Consider the following 22,906-nt stretch of genomic DNA (forward strand, 5'->3'; position numbering starts at 1 on the left):
CAATTCTTAACTTTAAACTATGCAGCTTGGGAGTATCTAATGGATACTCCATTGGACAATCCTGACATGGAAATATTTGCAGGTGGCAGTTCTTTTGTTCGGGATGGAAAGCATAAAGCAGGTTATGCCGTGGTGACTGCTGAACAGGTTTTAGTAGCAAAATCTCTCCCCCAAGGAACCAGTATCCAGTTGGCAGAGCTTGTGGCTCTGACCCAAGTCCTAGAGTTAAGCAAAGGGCAGCAAGTAAATATCTACACTGATTCTAAGTATGCTTATTTGACTTTACATGCTCAGGCTGCAATATGGAAAGAAAGACAGTTTAAAACAGCAACAGGAGAACCTATTAAGCATTTCAGAGCGATCGAGAGACTTTTCAATGCTATATATTGTCCTAAACAAGTAGCGGTTATGCGTTGCAAAGGGCACAGTAGGGATGGAAGTAAAATAGCCACAGGTAATATGTTAGCTGACTCTCAAGCCAAAAAAGCAGCACTTTACGAAACCCCTCCACTACAGATGCCTTTGATCTGGACAGGTCCTGTGGAATAGGAAAAACCACAATATACTGAGGAAGAATTAGAAAGATATGAGAAAAGAGGAACAAAGATTACTGATAAAGGATGGTTACAGTCCGAGGATGGACGATTAATAATTCCTGAAAATGCTCAGTGGAAAATTCTTAAGGGTTTACACCAGAGTTTTCATTTGGGTGTACTTACCAAATGGCTTCTCGTTTGTTTGGAGGTAAAAATGTAATGAAAACTTTAAAGAACATTATCAAAAGGTGTGAGGTTTGTCAGAAAAATAACCCAAAGACTGAAAAGCTAGCGAAATCTGGATTACAACGAAGTGGAAAGTATCCTGGAGAGGACTGGGTAATTGATTTTACTCATATGCCAAAAGCTAATGGATATTCTTGCTTACAAGTTTGGGTGGATACTTTTACTGGATGGATTGAGGCGTTCCCCTGTCGTAGTGAGCAGGCTAAGGAGGTTATAAAGATTTTAATCCATGAAATCATCCCCAGGTTTGGGCTGCCAGGAGCCTTCAGAGTGACAATGGCTCCGCCTTTAAAGCTGCTGTAACTCAGGGGGTGTCTAAAGCTCTAGGAATAGAGTATCACTTACACTGTTCCTGGAGACCCCAATCCTCAGGAAAGGTTGAAGAAGCTAATGACATTATCAAAAGACATCTGTGCAAATTAAGTCAAGAGATGCAGGACAACTGGATTAAAGTCCTACCCATAGCTTTAATGAGGGTTCGAACTGCCCCCAAAAGGAGGTACTATCCCCCTTTGAATGTATTTATGGAAGGCCTTTCTTATGCACAGACATTGTTATAGACCCTGAAGCCTTGGAATTAACTAGTTATGTAACTCAGCGCTCAGCTTTTCAACAGGCATTAACAGAACTCCGGGAGATGACTCCTGACCCAGCCTCTGAATCCAGCAAGCCTCTATTTGAGCCAGGAACCGAGGTCCTCATAAAACCACTGGGGCCTGGGGGCCCATCCCTTGAGCCCCTCTGGGAAGGCCCTTACCAGGTTATTCTTTCTTCTCCCACAGCTGTCAAAGTGCCAGGAATTGATTCGTGGGTACATCACACTCGAGTCAAGAGGTGGCACCCTGACCAGAACTAAGTGATGTCATTTTATGATTTTACTTTCTATGCTCTGGCTTTGTACTTTTCAGATGGGCCTGATAATCTATGTGAGCCTACTTCTGCTGACTCCAGAAATCCTGAGTCTGCCTTTTGATCCTCAAGACAATGCCTTCCTGTCCTGGGCTCACTCCTATGCTGCATTCCACAATCGGTCTAACTGCTGGGTCTGCGGAGCACTCCCCTCTTCATCAGTGGAAGGCTTCCCATGGTGGACATCTCGACTTCAAGGAAAAGACTTTCTCCAAGTCTGCGAATACCTTCGACAACAATCATATGTGATGCCTCTTCTTCGTCTGATGACATCTAACAACCCTAAAATGGACTGGTGCAATACTTCATACTTTAACTATGGACATAACGTGACTTTTAATTTTGATTATACATTGTCTCGGTTTAATGACTATTTTGCTGCACATAAGACAAATAGGTCTAGATCTGATGGCTTTTTACCTGACATTTATCAAATATGGGATGAGGTTGTATCTAACTCCTGAAAAAGGACATCTAATATCTACTGCCCCTATATGCTGGGAACAAACAGAGCCATCCCCCAAAGTTAGCCAACAACTTAATTACAATGATTGGAAACAATTGGGATTTTTGCCTCAGGAAATATGTAACGTAATCATTCCCGTGTTTTCCAACCCCAGTTCAGGTCCTCCCTTTGTCTGGCCAGGCACTAATTGCGACTGGGTATCTCAGTCACGCTGGCTTGCTCCAAACGGGACTTACTGGATATGTGGCTCTTACCTATGGGCTTGGCTTCCCCCTGGCTGGATAGGGAGATGCACCCTGGGTCTAGACTTTACTCACGGCTTTATATTTTCAGAGCTTCCAGAGAAGCCTGCTAATTTACCCCACCTTAAAACTCGGTGGGCAATGTCTGTATTTCACTGGTATGATTATTTGGCTGCAGTGTTTGTCCCCTCTTTGGGAACTACAGATGTTATGCTACGAGTGGATGCTTTGACTAATTTTACTCAACAGGCATTACAAGATTCTCAAAAAGCTATTTCAGCTCTTAATGCTGAATAAGCACAAATTAGAAAGGTGGTTTTACAAAGCAGGTTGGCTTTAGATATTCTGACAGCTGCACAAGGAGGAACTTGTGCCATCATTCATACCCAATGCTGTACATATGTACCTGATACGAGCACTAATGTTATTTATTTTACTAAACACATGAACAAGATGACTGGGGCCATGGATACTCCTGAAGCCTCAATTGCTTCACTTTGTTAGACGTTAACTAGTTCCCCATGGTGGAAAGCTATCTTAATTACAATAATTCTGATTGTTGTGTTTTTGCTGTTTGCTCCCTGCATCTGTAACTGTGTAACTGGATTTGTTTCTGGTCGCATGAAAGCTTTTAAGTTACAAATAGTTGCTCAAACTCCTGCTATGGCCGCAGCTTCCTCCGACTGCTATTTGGGGCCCTGGATCAGACATCCTCAGCATGAGGATTAGGAGAATATGTTGCCTCACCAATTTAGGGACAATGCCCCTTGTCAACTCGGAAGCAGTTATGGAACGAGAATGACGCCCCTTTTCCCTAGGCAACATAATTCTCCTAAAAGAAAAGGGGGGAATGAGAGGGTAACAGGCAGGAAGGCCAGGGGTCTCCAAACAGAGGAAATAGGCTGCAAGTGCCAGACATTTTTATCTCTCTTAAGCAGCAGGAGGAAACAAACTAGAAATTTTTTTTCCTTCTCTATACAAATTTAAAAGGAGGTTTCTCTTAAAATGCTGTGTTGCCATGACACCTGGTTTCACCTGAAGCTAGCTAGTCTCAAAACCTTGAGTTAGCCAATACATTTTTTTTCTTATGGAAATGTTTGTCTTAAGCTATGTTAATGTACCCCAGACTCTGCCTTCAAGTTGCTCCGCCAAATGGCTCAAACTACTTGACAAACCAGTATGTTATACTCAGATATTGTTCCCCTAATCTATGTAAATGAAACTATTTGTGTGGTAATCTGCCCTTCTACAAGATTCAAGTCAATCGTTTTATGGCCTGGGATGAATTATCTTAAACACATTCCTTTCTTTTCATTAACAGACTGCGAGTGACTATATAACAGACAGCCAAAGACTAGCAGGGGGTACTCTTTCTGCCCCCTTCTGATGCCTATGTCAGAAGCTTTCTCTATCTCCTTTATACTTTAATAAAACTTTATTACACAAAAGCTCTGAATGATCCAGCCTCGTCTGTGGCCCCGGATTGAATTCGTCTCCTCCGGAAGTCAACAAGAACCTTTCAAAGGTGGGGATAGAGGAAGAACAAAAATTTAAAACATGTTTTAAGATTAAACCTGAAGTGGGCAGTCATTTCTGCTCACATGCTCTGTGACATTGAACCCAGTGGTATGACATGTGTATTTGTGAGAGCTTATGGATGACCATGGCCCTAACCTACTAAGCTAGAGATAGAGGTGTTTGTTAATTTCAATGTTAACTAATGGAGAAAGAGGACAAAGGACACCATTTAAAATTCAGTGGATTCTATCATGGCTGTCGATGTTTGCAGATTCCATGTCTTAAGTGAGATTTCTGGCCTCTATGGACAAACGTGTGTTAGTTTCTCAGTCATGTCAAACTGCTATCCCATGGACTGTAGTCCCCCAAGATCCTCTGTTCATGGAATTTTCCAGGCAAGAATAGTGGAGTGGATTGCCATTCCCTTCTCCAGGGCATCTTCCTGAACCAGGGTTTGAACCTGGGTCCCCTGTATTGTAGGCAGGTTCTTTATTATCTGAGCCACCAGAGAAGTCCTATTGAAAAATAGGCCAGCATTTTTATCCAGCATAAGCCAGCTAGTTCTTGTAGTTGTCATCAACCTCAGGGTATACAGTTCTTGGTTTAACATGGTCATATGTAAAGAATAAAGTAGATAATAAAGAAAATCTTTATATAGTTAAAAGGCAATGCATAAATCTTTTAAAACTATGATATAAAATTTGCTTATAAATCATACTGTAACCAAAATTGTAATAAATTAAGAAATGTCTTAAATAAAATTTTGTGAATTAAAAAAGACTAGCTTACCACACAGTGTTTTAAAATGCAGTTATGTATTTATTAAAGACACAAAAAGTAAAAAATGAAGAGAAAATACATTTTTAAATCATGGAGCAATTATAGTATTTTTTAATCCCCCCAAAATTATATATCTTTAGCAAGAATAAACATTTGCAAACATAAGTTAAATTAGAAATACCATTCATTGCTCAGAATGTGAAGATACAGTTTAATTATTACTGGACATGTTGTTATAACATTTAAACCATCTGTGTCATTTACTCTAGCAAATAATGATAGCACAGATAAAAAAAAAACAAAAAACTGTGCATGACTTTCACACCTGCTCTACATAACATAGGAGAGAGTTGCAGATATGGCTTGGCATTCCCCTTCACATAAGTGTGGTCCATAATCTGACACCATGTTCACTTTTATTTTATACAAAGATATGGGCAAGAATCCCAACATACTGACAGTTACAGGAATGCTGTCTTCAAAAGGTATCCTTACAATACTTAAGAACATAATGTACAGGCCACCCAAGCATCAGTTGTTTTGTAAAGTATGAAACCATGTGGGTTGATGCAGAAACTGTCCTGAATTTGATTAGGCTTACTCGACATTGGACCAGTATCTTCTAACATCCTTGAACAAAGTTTTCATGTCCCCCAAGGAACAATTTGATGAAAAGTTGTCCACCTCACACATAATCTGAGGTCTATGCATCAACAGGTTTTAATAGCTCACTCTCAGCCTAGCAAGCCCAAATACAGTTGATCAAATTTGAATCATTTTTACAATAAACATCATTTCTTAGTGACAGTGCTTATGTCCTACGTTTAACTTAAAATATTAGGTTTACAGGGAAAAAATGCTAAGAGAGGTAATTCTGAGGTCATTCTTCCCACAGAAAAATAATTTAGACTTGCTGTTAACCCTTCTCTTCAAACACCCATTTAACTATATATGTGTAGCTGTAGTTTTGACAAGACTTGTGGTGTTAAAAATACTTCAGAAATGGAACCTAAGACAGTCTGAGCAACATGAATCTTGAATCATCCTATAGTTCTTATGGAAGAATGTTTTTTGTTTTATTTTATTTTTAAAATTTATTAATTTATTTTAATTGGAGACTGATTACTTTACAATGTCGTGGTGGTTTTTGCTATACAATGACATGAATCAGCCATAGGTGTACATGTCTCCTCTTTCCCAAATCCGTCTGCCACCTCCCTCCCCACCCCATCCCTCTGGGTTGTCCCAGTGCACTGACTTTGAGTGCCCTGTTTAATGCAAAAAAATTGGAGTGGTAATCTGTTTCACATATGGTAACATACATGTTTCAATGCTATTCTCTCAAATCATCCCACCCTCCTTGCCTTCTCCCACAGAATCCAAAAGTCTGGTCTTTATATCTGTGTCTCTTCTGCTGTCTCACATATAGGGTCATCGTTACCATCTTTCTAAATTCCATATATATATATATACATATGATAATATACTGTATTGACGTTTTTCTTTCTGACTTGCTTCACTCTGTATAATAGGCTCTGGTTTCATTCACCTCATTAGAACTGATTCAAATGCATTCTTTTTAATAGCTGAGTAACATTCCATTGTGTACATGAAGAATCTTGAAAATATTAGGACACATCAGTTAATATTTTGGATTTGTCTAAATAGCCTCCTGTGTTCCTCATTACCTCATACTACTTTTGCAAAATCATCATCATAGACTTCTTTGTTTCACTGTGTTTAATAGATAATAATCATGTTGTTATTTAGGACTAAGATCAGAATGCATTTGATTCTTTACTGTTAGCAGTAAAGCCAAACCATTTTATTCTCCACTTACTCTCCTTCTACCATAATTGTATTGCCAGGGTGTGTGCATGTATGTGTGTGTGTGTACTGAGCAGATGATGGTAATATTTAATCAAATAAAGAAGATTCAGGAGTTCTGAAGTTTAGTTTTAACTCTTCTCAGACTTAGAAGATGACTTCTGGCAAAATGGTATCCCTGCTTGAAGGTACTTGGGATTACTTTGGGGAAAACTGATTCTCAGGCCAAGTTTCTGAGATGAGTGTGAGAACACTGATGGAGCAAGGAAAACAACCTGGAACATCCTCTGTGTTGTTATATATAAATTTAACCTGAGTTGAATTCAATACTTCATGTACTGGGAGGGTTAGAGAGGCAATTGTTGAGCGTGTTTGCAAGCCTGCACAAAGATAGGCACACACGTTTCCACAATGTTCTGTCTTCTTTATTATGCTATCTGGTCAGCATGGGCAGGTGCTTTATGCTGAGGTCAGGCTCTCCCTTGCAAGGTTGCTGGAACAGCTTTGTAACAGAATCTGACATCTGGCAATGATTGCAGCTGGCTGTTCCATTCTAAGTGCCTTTTGATATTTCAGGAGTCACTGTCCCCAGAAGAATCCGCTGCTAGCATGCATACCACTTTCAGAACACAGCACTTGAATGAAGGGAATAAGGTACCCTGTGGTGCTTGTATATCTGTGAACTCCTTCTTAAAGTGAGTCTAATAAAGGGGAAGATACACAAAGGGGATGAAATTAGGTGAAGAAAAGAGACTAATGTTATAATAGTTTGCCTTCCTGCAGTGCACCCAACCATTGAGACTTGCTTCACTTTCTCTGTCAGCTTAATTTGGAAGGGTAGTCTCATTGATCACTTTACTTGACTTCCGAATCAGTTGGGTTAAGCTAACTGCTATAAAATATCAACCACAAAATCAAATGGATTTATTTAGTCCTTGTGTGCATCAAGTCCAAACAGTGGTGAGAGACGGCTCTGTTGCCCACATTCATGCAGGGACCCATTCTGGATGTCACCGTTCAGGAAAAAAGGCCCCAGAGAGAGCATGGACGCAAGCACGGATGGTTTTTATAGGGGCTGATTCCCAGACCACATGCCGCTGTGGGTCTAAGGCACAGCTGCCATGAATTGCAAGGGCTCTGGGAAATGTGCTCTAGTTTGTGCCCAGAAGGAAAAGAAAATGTGTTTTGGCCAACACGGAAATCTCTGCTCCACATTTTATGACACGCTTTCTTAAATTTCTTCTTCAGTTAATGGTTGCTCCTTCAGAGTGTTGACGGCTGCTTCTTTTGAAAGCCTACTCTAAACATCAGTTGTCTGGATGATACTTCTGCTCTTCAGTACAGCAGTAATTAATTATAGTTTTTTTTTTTTACAATTATTTATTTGTTTGGCTGTATCAGGTCTTAGTTGCTGCACACAGGATCTTCCTTGCGTCAAGCGGGATCTTTCGTTCCCACACATGGACTCTCTAGTTGTGGCACATGGCATCCGGAGAGTGTGGGCTCAGCGGTCGTGGCATGAGGGCTGAGCTGCTCTGCAGCATGTGGGACCCCAGTTCCTGACCAGAAACTGAACCTGTGCTCCTTGCATTGCAAGGCAGTCCCCCAAACACTGGACCATCAGGGAAGTCCCCTAGTTATTTTCGAAATATTCTTCTGAATCACACATCATGTCTTTCTTCTCTCCCTCCCCGCTTCCTTCCTTTCTCTCTTTCTTCCCTATTTTTTTTTTTTTAAAATCTCTGTCTTACATGTAGATGGTGAGGTTTGTGCATAGTTAGTCATGTCTGATTCTTTGTGACCGCACGAACTGTAGCCCACCAGGCTCCTCTGTTCATTGGGTTCTACAAGCAAGTATACTGGAGTGGGTTGCCATTTCCTCCTCCAGGGGATCTTCCTGACTTAGGGATTGAACTTCTGTCTCTTGTGTCTTTTTGCATCGGCAGGTGGATTCTTTACCACTGTGCCACATGGGAAGCCTTACATGTAGAAGGCTTGCTCAAATATTTGATCATTTTTGTTTGTCAATTCATGCTTAAGGATAAGTTACTAAAAGCCAGTTGGATTCTGTACATATCCATGGATCATCAACTGGGAAACTGTAGTGTACTCTGTCAGAAAACAAACATAACTCTGTGTGTGTGTGTGTGTGTGTGTGTATGCACACAATGTTTGTATGCCTGTGCATTAGTAGTAAAGAGGGTTTTGCAGCTTTCTATTATACTTGGAAAGAAATGGAGCCAATGGGGTAAGAATGGGAGTCTGACCATCCTATATCTCGACATTCTGTAAACCTCCTCTTTGAAGTATGGCATCTTTCCAACTACTTTATCTATAAGGGAAATTTCTCTGGCCTTTTTAAACTGAAGGAATTTAACACAGAAAAGAAAAATTTTTGTTTAGAAAAATACATTGGGGAGATTGGAGAAGTAGTTCCAGGTAAGGTTCTCAAAAATGATCCCTAGGAAAACACTACAGAACTAGCCTGTGAAAGGATGCATGATATCTGTTACTCTTAAGAAGGTTAGAAATCAGGTGTTTATCACTGGCCCTGTTGACCCCAGGACTAAACTCTCTAACATAATCCTGGGATCAGGAAAACAGAGCCCAGAGACCTTATTGCAATATCAAGAAGCAGGAATCAAGAGGCCACCTCACTGTTGATTCTAGAACCATCTGTACCTCCTGGGCAAACATGGCATTCACACAGCCAGTGACTGGACATGGAAGCTAGTTAGCAGCCTTGGGAAATCACTAACTTCTTCCGTCTATGTGTGTCATCAGAGGTGAAGAAGCAGGACAGCTTTGGCCTTTACTATGAATCTCAGCTGCAAGAAAGTCTAGCAGAGGGATTTTCTAGCTTCTCACCTTCTGAAATGCAAGATGGTATGTGTACTAACCAAGCCCTCTCTAATTCATGTAGCTTCCTAGTTAAACTTTTCTAGAACAGGCTGAGGAAGTGTTGTGAAGTTAATTTTTTTAAATTGTATTTTAACAACTTCCCAGTCACTTATTTTATTTTGGCCAAGCCGCATGGCTAGCAAGATCTTAGTTCCCCACTGTGCCCCTGCAGTGGAATCACGGTGTCTTTACTGGAACTCCAGGGAAGTCCCAGGATGTGAAGTTCTAGTTGTTCTTCTATTCAGGAGAATTTCAACAGTCTTCCTATTTCAACTTGCTGCCTCACCTGTAAATTTTGTAGTAAATGATTTTTGTGACATTTTTCCTAGAGTTTTCTAGAGGAGTAAATTGTTCTTATTGACCTCACCCTTACAACACTTAGTATCCAGTTTCCCAGCCTCCTACCTCTTTCAAGTGCTATCTTCCCAAAGTTATTGACCACACTTGCACTTGCCACTTGCTGTTTATCTCTTGATAGTGTTGTCTTGGTAGAGAGAAAGAATTTTAATTACATTACCCTTATTTAGTGGGGCTTTAAAAGAAAACAGAGATAAATGTGTTCAACAAAATAAGTTTAATCTAAAGTACAGTCAAATTTTTTGCTAACTTTACTTTTTCCTAGGTGATCTATTTTTAGTCCACAGGTCATAAATATCATACACATGCCAATATCTCCTAAATTTGTATCTTCACACCTGAGCTCACCACAGAATTTCCAATTCATATATCCCTCTGCTTACTTGGCATGCCCTCTTGAATATTTAAGAGATATAATGAATATAGCTGCATAAAAATAGAATTCTTGTTTATGTTCTATTCTTCCTTTTTTTTTTTTTCCTAACATCTAAAAGATGTACAAACAGACAGTTAAGGGGGCTTGGATTCCAGCTCTTTTGATAAAAATTACTAATTATTACAATATGAATCTTCCTATTTCCCAATGGGAAAATATTGCTTGTGTTTCAGCTTGAGATATAGATTTTAGTGATTAAAATTCCTCAGAGCCAATCTTTTTGAAAGACACACACCTTGAACATTTTACTTTTGCATTATTTACTCAACGTAAAAGAAGTATTCTACATCTATAAAATAAGTCACAATTCTGTAGATAACTAACACCCTTTATAAACTATTATTTTTCATTTTATTTAAAATTTAGTTTTATTCCATTTATTTTTATTTTTAAAAGGTTCATTTCTCATGTATTTAACTGTTGAGTGTGTTCTGGTATATATATTTTTATGGAGTACAGTTGATTTACAATGTTGTGTTAGTTTCATGTATATAGCAAAATGAAATCAGTTATACATATATATATATCAACTCTCTTTCAGATTTTCCTATATAGATCATCAAGAGTATTGAGTAAAGTTCCCTGTGTTATACAGTAGGTTCTAATTAGTTTTCTATTTTATATATAGTGATGTGTATATGTCAACCCCAATAAAAACAGTGGTCAGATGTCACATAGTAGGTGGCAGTGCCTTAGCCATATGCATATTGTCAGGCCTCTTCCATCCTTGTCAAGGGGAGTGCCAACCTTCTCCTTTCACACAACACTGAATCTAATTTTAAAGCCAGTTTGTTTTTTATCTTTTGTCCAATGTTACAGAATGATCCCTAGATTTATAGTGATTATTGCTCTAATTTATTTTGGTCCTGATATCCTTGGGAATGAGACTTTGGGTTGCAAGACTCAAGTAAATATCACATAATTATTTTTTATTACATAAAGTCATACCTTCAATAGACAATATTCTCATTTTAAAAATGTGCTTGAAGTCAGAAATAATCTAAAAACTCTATATTTTAGAGGTTAGGTAAGCTTGTAATTAAGTTATAAATTTAATAATATGAATATAATATAGTGGGTATATTAAGAAACATATTGTCATATTTTGGAAAGAATGTTTCAACTAAATGATAAAATTACCTACATGTTAAGGCTGCTGCATAAGTAAGTTTGGCTAGAATTTCTTCACAATGTTAAAAAACAAATGAGACATGCTAAAATATTACAGGAAGAAAATGAAGTCAAATGAGTAGTCAAGATTTTAACATATTTAATATTTTATCTGAAAATGATGGCAATCTGATTCAAATGGTGTCTTTTTAATGGAGCCACATTGTTTTCTCTAAAATTCTAATTAAAATTCTTCTGGAGGGAGACAAAATTTTAAAACTATAGAAAGTAAAGACTGGCAAAACACCGACTGGTAAAACCTTGGGTGATTCAACAGTATTTATAAGGCAAACAGATATAGGCTGAAAATAATCTTCCAAGATTTGATCACAAAGTGCACTTTGAGTCTACCTGAATAAGGTAGGAGGATGTTGAATACCTTCTTCACCATATAGATCAGGCTTAAAAACACAGGGTGAGCATCACTTGTGTTTCTAACCTATGAAAATAATTGTAAATCCAGGCAAAGAATAAGAGGTCCTTTAGATAACTAAGGGAAGAATCAGGTAAACTGTTGGCTTATTCTGGGAGTACAGTTCCTTGAGAAAAGGCAGGCATGTGACTTCAGGGAAATCTTTGATAGCAATGCATGCTAGAAAATTATAGTTTTTCATTTACTATATCTACCCAGAGGACTGGGGTGTCATCCCATTGGAAATGAGGCTCAATAGAGATGACTGTCAGAAGTTCCATTAGCACAGGATCTTTGTTTTCTTCACTGCTTCAACTCAGTGACTCAAACAGTACCTGGTACATAGTAGTTACTGGTTATATAGATATAGGGGATTGACAGGAAATGTTATTTTCAGCTTCATCCCACTGTATCTTAAAGTAAATCTAAAGGATATGGGACAAACCATGCAATAATTATCATCATTATTATAAGCATCATAATTAGCTTAAATACCTAATATTTCTAGTATGTTTTCCTCTAGGAGTTTTATGGTTTCTGGTCCTACATTTAGATCTTTAATCCATTTTGAGTTTATTTTTGTGTATGGTATTAGAAAGTGTTCTAGTTTCATTCTTTTACAAGTGGTTGACCAGTTTTCCCAGCACCACTTGTTAAAGAGATTATCTTTTCTTCATTGTATATTCTTGCCTCCTTTGTCAAAACACTCTCTGACATAAATCACAGCAGGATCCTCTATGACCCACCTCCCAGAGTAATGGAAATAAAAACAAAAATAAACAAATGGGACCTAATTAAACTTAAAAGCTTTTGCACAACGAAGGAAACTATAATCCAGGTGAAAAGACAGCCTTCAGAATGGGAGAAAATAATTGCAAATTAAGCAACTGACAAAAGATTAATCTCAAAAATATACAAGCAGCTCCTGTACCTTAATTCCAGAAAAATAAGCCACCCAATCAAAAAACAGGCCAAAGAATTAAACAGACATTTCTCCAAAGAAGATATACAAATAGCTAACAAACACATGAATATAAGCTCAACATCACTCATTATCAGAGAAATGAAAATCAAAACCCCAATGAGGTACCATCTTACGCTGGTCAGAATGGCTGCTATCAAAAAATCTACAAACAATAAATGCTGGAGAGGGTGTGGAGAAAAAGGAACCCTCTTACACTGTTGGTGGGAATGCAAACTAGTATAACCACTATGGAGAACAGTGTGGAGACTCCTTAAAAAGCTGGAAATAGAACTCCCATATGACCCAGCAATCCCACTGCTGGGCATACACACCAAGGAAATCAGAATTGAAAGAGACATGTGTACCCCAATGTTCATCACAGCACTGTTTACAATAACCAGGACATGGAAGCAACCTAGATGTCCATCAGCAGACGAATGGATAAGAAAGCATGGAATATTACTCAGCTATTAAAAAGAATGCATTTGAATCAGTTCTAATGAAGTGGATGAAACTGGAGCCTATTACACAGAGAAAAGTAAGTCAGAAAGAAAAACACCAATACAGTATATTAATGCATATATATTGAATTTAGAAAGATGGTAACGATGACCCTGTATGTGAGACAGCAAAAGAGACACAGATGTAAAGAACAGATTGTTGGACTCTGTGGGAGAAGGTGAGGGTGGGATGATTTGAGAGAATAGCATTGAAACAAATATATTGTCATACGTGAAATAGATCACCTGTCCAGGTTCAATGCATGAGGCAGGGTGCTCAGGGCTGGTGCACTGGGATGACCCTGAGAGATGGAATGGGGAGTGAGGTAGAAAGGAGGGTCTGGATGGGGAACACATGTACACCCATGGGTGATTCATGTGAATGTATGGCTAAAACCACCACAATATTGTAAAGTAATTAGCCTCCAATTAAATAAAAATAAATAGAAAATATTCCTAGAGCTCTGTAGTTAGTGCTAGACACTCTGCTGACGTAATTTTTTAATGTTTTTTGTTGTGGTGGTAAAAGTCACATAATATAAAACATGATTTTAGCCATATTTAACTGTGCAGTTCAATGGCACTAAGGACATTCACATTGCTCAATTCTCGCCATCATCCATCTTCCAAATTTTTACTTTCCTTAACTGAAACCATCTCCCCATTTAACACTAAATCCCCATTCCCTCCCTACCTCCTCACCTCAGCCCCTGGCATCTGCCAATGTATTTTCTGAATCTATGAATTTGACTATTCTAGGTACCTTGTACAGCATTTTGTTAACGTTATGTTATCCATATGACAACTCTGAAGCATAGGGCAATAACATTATCCTTATTTGAAACAAACTTGACAGAGGTTACTAGAAATAGCAGATCTAGGGCTTGAATTCAGGCATCAGCTCCATGACCCAATCTCTTATTTGGGCTAAAAACAAAGAAGTCATCTGAGGGCAGATACTGCTCTTTGAATGTTTTTCTCTTCACTTACATTGTAGTAAAACCCCCAAGCTTTCTTTTGGCAAATGGTTGCCAGAAATAAAGTGACCTTTTGACTGGCTCCGTTAAAGGTGAGTATGGTCATATGAATATGTTCTATCTGATACGATGAAGTGGAAGTGACATGTACAGTCCTTGAAACCTTAAGGGAAGAGACCGCAGAAAATATTCTCTACGCCTCCCTTCTTCCTAGTTGCTCTCTAGTTGCAGTTTGCAGCAGCAGATAGGTACCTTCACTGGTTAAGAGTTTCTTTCCCCTTATGCAATTCTCCCAAAGGGAGAGACAAAGTCAGTGTTTTGTCTTTCTACCCAAGACTACTGTTTTGTAACTAAGGGATGCAGCTTCTTTGGGAAAAAAAAAATAAAAAACGAAAACAAAAAACACAAATGTGAGATGAGAAAGGTTTGGGGCATCCCTGGTCCCGGTGGTAAAGAATCCACAAAATAGGAGCTGCAGGAAATGGAGGTTTGATCCCTGGGTCGGGAAGATACCCTGGTGGAGGTCATGGCAACCCACTCCAGTATTCTTGCCTGGACAATCCCATGGACAGAGGAACTTAGTGGGCTATAGTCCATAGGTTTGCAAAGAGTCAGACATGACTGAAGTGACTTAGTACACATGCAAGAGAAGGGTTCAGGAGCCAGTATATATGAAATCAGCTTTTAGGGTTAAAAACTATGTCTAGGCAAAAACATTTGGCTATGCTTTCTTGTACATGAAACCAAGAAAACACGTCAAAGTCTTCTAACGGGGCATTATTGTTACCAAAAAAAAAAAAAAAAATCACAAAATTTGTGAAAATTCAAACTTTAAAATCAACGTGCTTTTTTAAAAAATTTTTTTCCCATTTATTTTTATTAGTTGGAAGCTAATTACTTTACTGCTTTTGAAAGGGCTCCCAAATCTGCACCATCTGTAGCTCTGAAAACTCTAAGGGCATATTCAGGTGGGGCCTTGGAGGCTATTGGACAGGGGACAACCTCCCAAGAACAGAGACTGTGACTACAGAATACAAAGGAGTTTTCCTCAGAAAGTTGAATCAGGGGCTGCCAGTTGGACAAGCTTAAGAACTTACTGTGCCACCACCTGTTAACTGCTTAATATTTGGAAAATTTTATGATTATTGCTCTTATGTTTTTCCACAGTTGTATAAATAACTAGCCCATTAAAAGTCAAATCCTAGCTTGATGGAAAGAAATGAACATCCCTAGGCATCCTGGACTTGAAGTTGGGTACAACAATTGGGGACAACTTTGGAATTGCTTATTTGGGAGTGAAAGTGATGGTTCTTCCCTAGTTTCTATGTATTATTCTTCACTAATAGGATCTTTGAATATAAATTAGGCACAAGATTAGCTAGCATAAAGCTGGTATTTTCTAACACCTTGAGGCTAAGTGTTGTAATGTGACAGTTTTCTGGTCATGGCCAATGTCATATGAGTAGAGTTAGTGTATATATCCTATGACAAAGGCAGGGTCCCAATGTTATCTTTTTCTGTTGGGTTTAGTTCCAGTGTGATAGTTGAAGCTAACACGGCCATCTTGGACTGTGAAGTAGAAATCTGGTGTGGAGAATCCTAGGTCCCTGATGATATTGAAGCCAGCATACCTGTCTTAGAATGCCTATGTTACATAACAGAGGTAAACTTCTGTCTTCTTTAAGCCTGTAAAAACTACTCTTATTTGGAGTTAAAAAAAGTTCTTTCCAAACTTTATCTTACCAATTCATGTTGAACGACAGTTTAATGAAATAGACTCATCTTGATAAACCTAGTAAAGCGTGAAGTCAATAGTTAGGAGATAAATAAAGAGAAAAATATGGGAGTAGTTTTGCATACTAAGAACTAAATTAATTTACTATTTTAAAAATACTGTATACTAAATGATCAGAGAGACTTCTTTTTGGGGAATACACCTAGATATACTGTCAGAGGCAGATTCATCTTCCTAAATACATACCTGAGGTGATGTGAAAGAAAAGAAATTATTCAGAAGTGATAAACTTTAACTCCACTGGGGCAAAGAGAATCTTGTGGTTATTATGACACATTTGCTCATTCCTGTTGGAACCACTGAGAGGCCACATTCACAGTGGACTGATTTTAAAAAGAAAAAAAAAAAAAAAAAAAAACACACAAAACTCTACAAAGGGCAATAGTGTGAGCTATAATTATCTTGGCCTTTATAGAGTAGAAAAAATTTCACTTGAAAATCTCTAAAGAAAAGCTTACTCTCACTTGAATTTAGGGCAAGAAAAAGTCTTGTAGCAAGAAAATGTCTTGTGGCCAGAAAAAGTCCAACTTAAAACATACATTTTAATTGTCCCCATGTTTAAATTCTTTTCCTGATGAAGGGAGTAGCAGCCTACTCCAGTATTTTTGCCTGGAGAATTCCATGGACAGAGGAGTCTGGTGGGCTATAGTCCATGAGGTCACAAAGAGTCAGACATGACTGAACAACTAACACTTTCACTTTTCTTTAAGTGCTATTAGGATATTAGCACAAGAAAACTAAAGTCTTCTTTAGGGGGTGCATTTTAATTGCAGACACCTCAAAATTCCTTTAATAAGATGGCAAGAAACATAAACTAATAATCAAACATCTTTAAATACACAAGAGAAAAAATGATCATCAAAATTAGCAAAATATACTATCATGGATAAGAAGGACTTTTTTGTTGCTAAAATAAACTATGAAAAAAAGAAAATAAAAATTATGATGAAAAGTAAATATCTATCAATGTGATCCAGCATATTTGATTAAAATCAAATAGAACTTTAAGAAATTAAAAATGTAAGAACTAACTTTAAATCATTCAGTGGATGGGATAAGCCAAAGATAAGGAAGTAAGGACTTCCCTGGTGGTCTAGTGATTAAGAATCTACCTGCCAATGCAGGGGACAGGGGTTCGATCCCTGGTCCAGGAAGTTTGCACATGCCCTGAAGCAATTAAGCCTATGCACCACAACAGTTGAAGCTCTAGGGTCTGTGCTCCTCAGGAAGAGAAGTCACAGAAATGAGAAGTCCACACACTGCAAGAAAGAGAAGCCCACTTTCACCACAACTAGAGAAAGCCTGTGGACAGCAATGAAGGCCCTAAATAAATAAATATACAAGATGAGGAGCGAGTAAACTGGATGACACATCTGAAAAAAAGAAAACCTAAGATAGGAGATAGAGACAATAGATGAGAAATGTGAAGGAGAGTGAAACTAGGATAGGAAACTGAGAAATAAATATTTTGATATAAAATGTAAAACATACATATAAAACATACACATGAGCAAAAATAAGAGGATAAAGAGAATGGAATAGGTGGAATTTTGAAAATACAAAACAACGGACACTGTTCTAGTATTGATGAAAGACATAGGTCCTCAGTTTCAGAAAGCTTGATGGTTTGCAAGCAGGCATAACAAACACAGATCTATACCCAGAGACATAAAGATAAAACTCAGAAGATAGATCAAATCAAAGAGAAGATTCTAAAAATCACCAAAATGAAGAGTTGAATGCCTACAAAGAAAGAGCAATCAGGTGATAATTTCTTGTTAAAAAACAAGAATAATAAGGGCAATAACAAAGGCAGCCAGAAGACAATGGGAGATAACTTTGAAGTATGAGAGAAAATTGTCCCCCAACTAGAACCTGTGCAGAAGCACACTATCTTTCAGGAACAAACACTTTTTGTATAAATCTTATTATTAAAAGATCCTTTTTGAAGAAACTTGTAAAGATTTGCTTTAAAAGGAGAAATTTTTTAAAGAAGGAAAGTAGGGTATGAAAATTGGTGAGGTTGCTATTTTTTGTGTAAACCTAAAGAAGAAGTGTTAGTTTCAGTTTTTGATGAAACCATTTCTTAAAATTAGTAGAGCCACACTAATAAAGTTTAGAAAAAGATTAACATTCAAGAGTTAAATCACAATTTTTAAATGTATAAAGCTATAGAATGGTCTTTTAACCTTACTAAAAATAATTTAACAAGTATAGGTAAGAATGAGAAAGCCAGGGTATAAAAAGGTGGTCTATGTGTACTTAAATAATTTAAACTAGAAATGAGATAAAATAACTCATAAATATTACTGTAAAGAAAAGGTAAATGTAAATTTCTCCAAAATTATATGAATAATATACTATGAATAAAACATTAAAAAGTAACAGGTGGGATGAAAGCAATAGGGATTGAGGGAAAAACTTGATATTCACCTAATTAGTTGTAATATAAAGCATGCTTTACATTTGACTCTAAAATATAAAAGCTTCAAATAATAAATACTTCTGAAAATGTAATTATTAATAAAATGAAAAACACCCTGTAAATACACTCTAGAGACAGAAGATGAAAGCTAAAAATTATATCACAGGAAAATTATAAAGCAATAGAAGGAAAATAATAAAATGAAAAAAACAGAATGCAATAAATAAAATATACCTAACATATCACTTATAAGCGTTGACTACTATATAAAGAATTCTTTGGTATTGCTGCTCTTTAATCCATTTACCCCACAATGATTTGCTAATTTAAGGTTTTAGTTTTTTTTTACAAAATCAAGAAAAATTGCTAAGTAAACTAAAGTTATTTAAAAATTTATATTTTGCATATTAATTATAGAATTAATAAAATTTTGATATTAATGTTTATAATATATACATATAAATATATGTTGTTGTTCAGTCGCTAAGTCATGTCCAACTCTTTGGCAATTCTATGGACTATAGACTGCCAGGCTCTTCTGTCCATGGGATTTCCCAGGCAAGAATGCTGGAGTGGGTTGCCATTTCCTTTTCCCGGTGCCCTTCCTGACCCTGGGATTGAACCAAGTCTCCTGCATTGGCATGCGGCCTCTTTACCACTGAGCAACTAGGGAAGCCTGCAAGTTTCTCTTGTTGTTCTGTCGCTAAGTCATGTTAGACTCTTTGCGACTCTATGGATTACAGCACACTAGGCTTCCCTGTCCTGCATCATCTCCCGGAGTTTGCTCAAGCTCACGTTCATTGAGTCAGTGATGCCATCCACCAATTTCATCCTCTGTTGCCCCATTCTCATTTGCCCTCAGTCTTTCCCATCATCGGGGTCTTTTCCAATGAGTTGGCTCTTCACATCAGGTGGCCAAAGTAGAGGAGCTTCAGCCTCAACATCAGTCTTTCCAATGAATATTCAGAGTTGATTTCCTTAGGTTTAATCTCCCTGTAGTCTAAGGGACTCTCAAGAATCTTCTCCAACGCCACAGTTTGACAGAATCAATTTCTCGGCGCTCAGCCTTCTTTATGGTCCAACTCTCACATCCATACATGACTACTGGAAAAACCATATCTTTGACTATACAGACCTTTCTTTGCAAAGTGATGTCTCTGCTTTTTAATATGATGTCTAGATTTGTCATTGCTTTTTTTCCAAGGAGCAAGCATTTTTTAATTTTGTGACTGCAGTCACTGTCCACAGTGATTTTGGAGCCCAAAAAAGTAAAATCTGTCATTGTTTCCACTTTTTCTCCTTCTATTTGCTATGAAGTGATGGTGTTCTTCTCTCCTCTGGGTTTCATTCTATTGGAATAAATGTTCCTCATAGTTTATTGGTCATAGTGTCATGTGAATGTTTGTCTGTCATCTTCCAGAGAGGGTATGACTTTCCCTCTTTATTTTTTCTCCCTTTTCTGGCTTCTTACTCTGTTAACACATTTTGATGAACTCTTGATTATTCTCTACTCTGATGCTGACAGATTTACTGGCTGCCTCCTTTTTTCAGCTCATCCATTAACAAACCCAAACATTAAAACAAAAGATAAAAGCATTTAGATGACTTTCACCAGTTGAATTATCAGGCGATTAAAGTATTTTAGATAGATAAAAAGAATTTTGGTGATCATGGCTTGAATCTTTTTAGCCATATCATTTTAAAATACCTTGTCTCCTTAGTGAAAAGTAATACATGGCACATTCAGAGAAGTTGTTATATGTAATACTGTAGGCTGCAATTCTGTCCACATCATATGCTAAAGAAGAGGGTTATAAATTGAATCACTAGAGTAGCTACAGCAGCTGTTACTTGCCATTTATTAAATTTGTTTAATAAACCATGTTTTAATAAACATGAAGTTATACAACTGTGCTGCAACAATATAATACAATGTAGTGCTAACTGAGGTTTTTATTGTACATATATATTTTAACATTTGACTTTCAATATGTAAAAACATCTGTCACTTTCTGTCTAATAAAACTCATAATACTGATACCAAAATTTTGATCAGTTTACAATAGTTAGATGGTGATATATTTCATCAAATATTTTTATGCAGGTGGTTTGATATATGAGATTGTTTTTATAACAGTGTGCAAGTGGCATTTTAAATACAGAATGCTGCTGGTTGGGAACTGGAATGTAAGATAGAATCTAGGATTATTTTTCAACTACAAAAGAAAAATATAATAATAAAATCAGAGTACAGCCACAAAAGAAACTCAATTTTTTAAGTATGTAGGGCAAATTCTTTTCAATTTCCCTCTAGTAACATGAAAGAGCTGTAGCATGAACTGTTATCAGAATGCTTGCTGAGATTTTTCTTTTTTAATGAACTCTTTTGATTCACATTGCCACACGCGGTAGGAAAAAAAAAGAAGTTGGATTAAGAACCATTTCCAGCTTTCTGCTCCTATTTCTTTATAGATATCTGCTTACATTCCTGGCTTTGGGTATCAAGATATGATCATAGATTTATGATCATCTTTTCTTTGAAAAGAAAATAGTACGAGCACTTCCACATTTCTGAGGAATACTATCATAGCACAGAGATCCCTGATACAGTTTTGTCTATGTAAGTCATTCAGTGTCCTAGGCCTTTAAAAAACCCTAACACCCTGATTAACTGTTACCTGTAAGTAGTAAATATTTGACAAAATGTAATCATCAAATTTAAACTCTTATACCATTGTTTATTAGATATTTATGGCTTTTCCACTTAATTTTACTAGAAATACTTTTAAAGTTGCAAGTAATTTTATGAAAAAATACATTTTGGAGGAATTTAGCTTTGAAGACAAAGTTACTGAGACTTTTGTCTCAGTAATTAGAAAATTACATCTGTCTATTGAATTTCAGGGCTTCCCTGGTGGCTCAGTCAATAAAGAATCTACCTGCAATGCAGAGGACCTGGGTTCGATCCCTGGGTCAGGAAGATCCCTTGGAGAAGGAAATGGCAACCCACTCCAGTATTCTTGCCTGGGAAATCCCATGGACAGAGGAGCCTAGTGGCCTACAGTTCATGGGGTTGCAAAGAGTCAGAAACGACTAAGCAACTAAACCACCACTACCACTGGATTTCATGTTGAGTTGATTTCATTCAGAAATAAATTATGAATTATCCAGCTGTTTTAATTTAAATTGTTTTTCTAAGTAGTTTATTTACTTACCATAAAATTTTTAGTTATAAACTTAAATTTTGTCTCACTCAAGGAAATTTACAATGAAATAAGGAGTTCCCTGGTGATCCAGAGGTTAGGACTCCATACTTCTGTTGCAAGAGGCATGGGTTTGATCCCTGGTTGGGGAACTAAGGAGACAAGTGCCCACTTGCCTCCTGGGCACAACCGCCAAAAAAAAAAAAAAAAAAAAGAATGGAATTAAGACCTAAAAATGTATGATTGATTCTTTACCTTCAACTTAGCCTTTCTCAGTTAAATGAATGGTTAAAAAATCTTCAACTTGAGATAATAGCAAATATTCTAATAGAAATAACAGTAATTTCTAACTACCTATATTTGATGTCAACCAAATATTACTGGTGCTTATTATTAATATTGGGTAATAAAATCTACACACACTAGAAAAAACTCTTCCTATTTTTAATATATTTGTGTAATCTCTAGTTAGTTGGTTCTTAAAACTCTAAGAGGAAAATTCATATTTAGGCTCAATATTATATTGTTGTTGTTTAGTCACTAAGTCCTGTTCAACTCTTTTGTGACCCCAGGGACTGTAGCACACCAGGCTCCTCTGTCCATGGGATTTCCCAAGCAAGAATATTGAAGTGGGTTGCTCTTTCCTCCTCTAGGAGTCTTCTTGACCTGGGGATTGAACCTGCATCTCCTACATTGGCAGGCAGATTCTTTATGAGAGAACCATCAGGGAATCTCAAATATATCATCAACTCCTTTGTAGCACCTATGTTCTAGAAGATAAAACATAGAAAAAGATTCCAGTTTAAAAACTTATATTTATTCTATAAGCTACGTGAAGGGAAAAAAAGATCATTTTTTTCTTCTTGTCAGTATTATTGGAATTTTCTCTAGTTGGTGTACATATATAATAACATATCTCTATCTCTATATATAGATATAGATATATACTTTTTTAATTTGTGGTTCTCTTTGTTTTTGTATTTTTGTTCTCAGCAAATTATGCCTGGTCAGCTAGTTTAGACTAATTGCTATAGTTCTTACGTTAAATGTTGCACATTATCACTCAGTGATTTTATGACTGCAGCAATGCATCAGGAGCACAATCCCACCCTTTCAAGCATTCTGACTACTTTGGAACAATAAAAACAATAAGAGCATCAAGAATGGCAATGACAATGATATCTAATATCTATTGATAAAAAATCTCCGAAGTCTTCAATTAGCTAAACATGAATCATGTTT

At 37.1% G+C, this 22,906-nt stretch overlaps 1 pseudogene; it reads right to left on the minus strand.

Moving 5' to 3' along the window:
- Positions 1-10,869: 10,869 nt before the first annotated feature.
- LOC122709775 lies at positions 10,870-10,985 on the minus strand (annotated as a pseudogene).
- Positions 10,986-22,906: the final 11,921 nt, after the last annotated feature.

The sequence above is a fragment of the Cervus elaphus genome, chromosome 15, assembly GCF_910594005.1.
Source record: "Cervus elaphus chromosome 15, mCerEla1.1, whole genome shotgun sequence".
NCBI classification, from domain to species: Eukaryota; Metazoa; Chordata; class Mammalia; order Artiodactyla; family Cervidae; genus Cervus; species Cervus elaphus.